Genomic DNA, 6000 nt, shown 5'->3' on the forward strand with positions numbered 1-6000 from the left:
GGCGGTTCTCCAGCCAGGCGTCTTTGGGCATGCATAGAAGCAGCAATCTCATAAGGAAATAATTGCCAGGGCCTGTATGGCGGAGTTCCCCAGGAAGCGTGAACCTTCAGCCAGGGCAGCATGCCCATTAAAAGCAAATGTTTTGATTGAGGTGAGATACCACAGTCCCCTGGGAGGACTGAGCATGCCCTCTCTCATCCTGCCCTGGAAGGTGGAAACAGCTACGCTTCTTGTCTGGGCTGTGGGGACATCACATGCTGGGGTGGGACAGGGGAGGACACCTCTCTTGTCCGAGGTGGGGAGATGCTTTACCCCAATTACTGTGGGCACCCAGCCCAGCAGATGGCTTGCATGCAGGGTGTGTGCGTGGTCGGTTCAAGCTACCCAGTGCCTGCTCCGGCACCAGCACAGAGATCGCATCCCTCTGCCCCGAGCCGTCACATGGAGCGATGATGGCAGATGGCTGCAGGGATCAGCCTGCCATCTGGGACTTTGTCATACCTCCCTGCCCTGTCTGCCGCAGACAGATCCCTGCTAATGGGACCGGTGTAAAAAAGGGAGCACCAGGGGCCGAAGCCAAGAAACATATCCAGTTTCAGGGTCAACTTAACCTCTTCATGCCGCACGAGGTCCTGGGGCCACCCCCCTTTCAAAGCATATTTGGTGGTTCACCCTTAGAAAGATGAGATCTTCCTTACAGACATGCAGTGCACATGGATGGGCAGCGCTGGTGGCAAGTGGTGTGATTTCCCCACCTTGGAAATGAAGGCAGCGCCATCCTGGCCTTGCTTGGATGAGCATCTCTCTTCCTTTTGCAGTTAGACCAGCAAAAGAAGGGGCAGCATTGCTCACAGCACTCTCAGAAAGCTCTGGCAAAGCTAACAATGTGTTTGTAAACCCTGCACAAATTCAAAATATTGTGACGGCTTTAGCTAAATAAAAGTCCTTACCTCCAAGTCTGCTGCTGAGAGGGGCAACGCCTGTGATGTGCGTGGACATCTCGGTGGATGCAGGGAGGATGTCAGAAAAACGGCTGTGGGACCAAGCCAGCCCAGCTGCCTGGCAAGAGATTCATCAGCTGATCACATATTTCTGTTAGCAGCCGAGAGCAGTGCAGATGGGAGCCATACACGTGGCTCGCCTGAGGAGCTGGGAAGTTCACCCTCTCCTAGCCCAGGACCCTAGGGCTGCTCCAGCCCCAGCTGGGGCAGGAGGAGTCTCGGGCTACTCCAGCATCAGTGGCCTAAGACCCCAAAATCTCAGTGCGTGGGAGGAAGCTTGCCTTAGATCCACATTTCCCTGTGTAGGATGGGTCTGTGCTACGGCATAGTTAGACAACAAGCAGCTGCAGACAACTCCTGCTGGGAGACGATGCTTTCCAGAGGGTGGGCACTGCAGCCCTTCACACCTGCCCTGCTCTGCACTTTGCTCCAGCCACCCCCATGCTATGGTCCCTGTCCCACCACTGCTTGTTTGGGAAGGTCAGGTGAACTAAGGTTCATCTCTGCTCCATCATCCAGATCCCCACGACTCCTCTCTCTGGCGTCTATACACCTGCCCTGGTATCTCAGCACTTCTGCGTTTTCTCCTGCCGTGCCCAGGTCACCCCTGGCAGGCTGCCCTCCTTTATGGCATGGAAGAAAGTCTTCAGGAGCTTTCCACTGGGAGCTTTGAAAGAAAGGCCTGGGGGACTCCCAGTGCCCTCAGGGTATGCTGGTTCCCTTTAGGGAGGAAGGGCTGCACCCCCTGCGGCCATTCAAAGCTTTTTCCATCCCTGCTTTCACCTCTCAGCAAGCCCCTGCGGCCATCCAGGGAGGAGGCCCCGAGGTCCTTGCTGTACCACTGCTGATCTATCCCAGCCCACGACGCTCGGGCTGCGCTCTGCCAGTGCCTGCAAACTCTCTGCCCTCCTCTCCGCTCTACCCGTGCTGCTAAGTAAACCATATCTAAACATAGAAAACTGGCTAGCTTGGGTTTGGGAAAGCACCCAAGAACTCAGATCGTTTCCATTCCCTCATCACACCCACAGAAAACTCACGAGCTGTCCAGCCCAGTACACCAGGCACTTTACATGCCAGGCTTCGAGAAATTACCGTCAATTCTCATTTTGGCTAGGTATTAGCACAGCAGCACTAGCCTTTCTCCATTGGAAAAAGAGGAAATAGAATGAAACCACAAACAAAAGTGTGACGCGAAAAAACCACATCAGAATCTTCCTGAAAAAGTCCAAACATGGGCAACAGTCTGGGAAGAAGATCTTGTTTTCTAACCTCTCCCCACCAATGTAGTAACTGGGACTCCTTGAACTCTGTATCTGTGCCTGGCAGCCCACAAGAGTAATGCCTTGTTGCCACAGGGACTTTCCAGTTCAATGCTTGGAAAAGCATCCATCAAGACCCTCAATTTCTGTGGAGCCTTTGAATCTGCACGCTCCCAGACGCTGCCCGAGGCTCCCCGGGAAGGCTTGTGGGTCACTGGCGGCAGGAGGACTCAGCTGCTCCCATGCAGGCTCCCAAACCTCTGCTTTCCCAGGCTGGGGCGGCACAAGAAGACAAGAAACATTTGTTCCTTCCTCATGGGGACTGAATAACAAAGCTGCGGAAGCCAGGACTGCATAACGTAACTGCAAAAGCTAGTTGCAGTAAGTTATCTTCCTAAGCACCTACAGGACCGCTTGTCAGGTGCCCAGTGTTGCTTCAAGCTGTGGGAAGACCCGTTTTCTCTAGTGTTTTCTTGGAGCAGGCAGAGGAAGAGCAAGGTTTATCCTGACAGAGGTTAGAGTTGGGAAGAAGGATCCAGAGAACAAGCCCTCGCCACACCAGCCCTGCTGCCGGGACCGTACGTGCCTGCTTTCAGAGGCCAGATGCTGCCAGGCAAGCAAAGATCTCCTTACATTTGTTTTAAAGCTCGAAGAATCTCTTGAGATAAACATCCTAAATTAAAGATAAAAGTGCTGTGGGTTTGCCGGTGGCCTCCGTCCCCCTCCCTGGGGATAAGCTCTTGCCCGAGTCACACACGCATGCTACTGCTGTGCGCCCTGACTGAGGGTTGCACCCAAGGGTGCGCCTCTCCAGGGGGGCTGGCAGGTAACAAAACCCCTCTGCCCTGCTGCCTTGTCTCCCTCTGATGGCAGGCTCATCCAGAGCGGCACTTTGTCCCAGTTTCCATTTTCAGGGTCTCTTGGGAGGACGTTAAATCCCGGCTAGCCCTGGCTGTATTTAAAGTGATTGTAATTCACATGGATTGGGCTGTGGTTATAAGCTGAATTACATTCCGGTTTAGCAGCAGGGATTAAGGCTCTGCATTTTAACTTATTAACCCAATCCAAGTTAAGGAGAATTCCTCTTGCCGCCCCGCTAAGCTCCTGCACAAGGAAGCACGAGGCTACATGGGGGGAGCGGTGAGGATGGGGAGGGAAGGGAGGATCGTGCCCAGGCTGGGTCCCAGCGGCACAGCTTCTGCGGCAGGGGCAAAGCAGAGGAAAGGAAGCACACAGAAGGGACGACAGCTCTTGTTTAGTATTTCCTATGCACAGGAAAAATTTCCTCCGCTTTAAACCTGGCAGAAAGGGGTACAGGAGCGGCTGATTCCCCAGCTGGCAGCCAGGGAGGTGTCTACTGCTTGCAATTGCCGCTCCAGCCTGGGCCAGTGATGCTCTGGCCCTAGGACCTCAGGTGTCTTCCTCCCCTGATGTCTCACTGGAGATGCCTACAAGAGTTAACTCTTCCCTTTGGGCCGTACCAGCGGCGGGACAGCTTGTGGAGATGCTTGCTGCTCTAGGTGGGACAAGAGCTATGTGGGCAGCCCAGCGTACAACGATGCCTGTCGTCACGGCTCCTGAGTGGGAAGCCCTGCGCCTCCAGACCCAGGGCTACCCCACCTGGCTTCTCTCCCTTGCTGTCAGACTGACAATTGAAAACAGCCCAGGCACACTCTGGAAAACTTCACTCCATTTAATATTTAATGAAAACCCAGTGTAACTGTCATGTCCTTTTCTGTTTTCTCTCGCTAACGCTGCTGGCTGCACAGGTATCTGTGGTGTGTAAACAGAGCCCGTCTCCTTTCCACTTGGTTGCGTCTCTGCAGCTCGGGGCACAGCTTGCGATACCCGTACTCACCTTCAGAGGAATTCCCGGGACAGCCATTCCAAAGACAGCACGACTCCCTCCCTGCACCCTGCCCTCACCGCTCCAGGCATCTGAGGGCATCCCAGCCCAGCCCAGCGAGACCGAGGGACAGCAGGCTCTGGAAGTCACACCCGCCATCGCGGCAGGGAATTGCGAGATGGCAGCTGTGGTGTGGCAGCCCGCTTGCCTCTGTGCCAAGAGCCCGATGTCGCTTTCGTCTCCAGGCCCTGCAATTATCGGCAAGGAGGGAGGGAAGGCATTGCACTTTCATTCCACAGCCTGTGCTGAACCACTGGGTCATAACATATCCTACTTGATCCCACAGAGGGAGTTGCTACCAGACCTGGATAGACGATAAGGGAAGAAAAGGTGAGATGTGTTTTTATGAAACAGTTTTTCCTCACAAAACTAAGCAGCAAATGGTGGGGGAAGGAATAAAAAAAATTGATGTTTTTCACTAACATTTTCAATTTAGTTCAAGATAATTTTTCTTTCTTCCAAACAACAAACCCCCCCCAAACCCAGTATGAACAAAAAAGTTGTAGAGAAGAAGTTTCCTTCCCTCCCTAAATGTGTTATCACACTGTATAGAGATATCTCTGAACGATTCTGCCAACTCAAGGGGTGACCTTTGGACCAGAGTTTACACTGTGATTTGGAAGCTGGTACCAGACAGAGGCCCAAGAGCACCACTGCTCTCCTTCATATGAACGCAAAGCTGAGTTACTGGGCTCTGTGGAGAACTGGGGGCTCTGCCCAGAAAGGCAGGAGAGCATCCATCTTCCTCTACACTGAGGTCTTCCCTGCCTGGGGCATGGCAGTGCACTGAGTCCAGGGCAGGGAATATACCCCATTGCTCACCAACAAGACCCCAGTTTCTCCATTTCTCCACATCCCATGCACAAGAGCAGGGCTGCAGAAACCCTAAGTCTTGGTCTAGAAATCGCAAATCTGTTGCTTGCTTCTTGAACTAAGTGCTTCAGGAGGGTAACTCCTGTCATTAGGAAGGAAAGAGAAGACCTCATTTCATGCCACCCTCACCTTTTCTTCTGGTCCCAGAAGAAAGGGATGCATAAATGCTGCTGAAGGATGCTCCTGCCAGCATCCCCCTCTGCAGGACAGACATGAGCTGTGGGAAGGAGTCTCTGCCACACACTGTATAACCCTCTCAGAAGAAGCAGACCTGAAAAGTGCGTCTGCCAGGGAAGAGCAGCAGTGAAAGCATCACCTGGGAAGTGCTTTAAGGAAGGGTCTGCTCCCTGTGGCCTCCCTCCTCTCAAACTCAGTGGCAGAACATCCCCATCACAAAGCACCCACGCAAGAAAACCATGCCCAAAACAAACCCTAAGGGGCAGGGGTGGCAGCAGACCAGGACAGGGACCTTTTCCCACAGAGGCAGCTGTCACCGATGGGAAGCCGAGGCATGTTCTCAGATCTGCCAGCCGGTAAACTCTCCCTGCTGTGGTCAAGCAGAGAAATGCCATCTCCCAGGCATGTCTGGTGTGCCTCAACAACAGTAAATTTACTTAAAGAAGAAGAAAATGGCTTAACTAATCTTTGGTCACTCAGCTTAACTCCTGCCGCTGACACAGCAGGAGGCACTCGCAAGCCCAATGGCTTTATTTATTTAAGTGTATTGATTTTAGCCTAGATTGGAAGAAAACAGGCGGATAAAGGGCAGGAAATTCCTCAGCTGTGAGAACCACACAGAGTACTAGAAATCAGATTTAAACTAGCAGATGAAAATACATTTGCCAGAACAAGGTAATGAATCATTTTGCCAGGAGCACGGAGATCTGGCCAAAAGCCAAAGCCTGCCCACTTAAAAGCAGCAATTTGGGGTATTAAGCAGTGACTGCATTCCTATCACTGA

This window comes from Rissa tridactyla, chromosome 1 (genome assembly GCF_028500815.1).
Source record: "Rissa tridactyla isolate bRisTri1 chromosome 1, bRisTri1.patW.cur.20221130, whole genome shotgun sequence".
NCBI classification, from domain to species: Eukaryota; Metazoa; Chordata; class Aves; order Charadriiformes; family Laridae; genus Rissa; species Rissa tridactyla.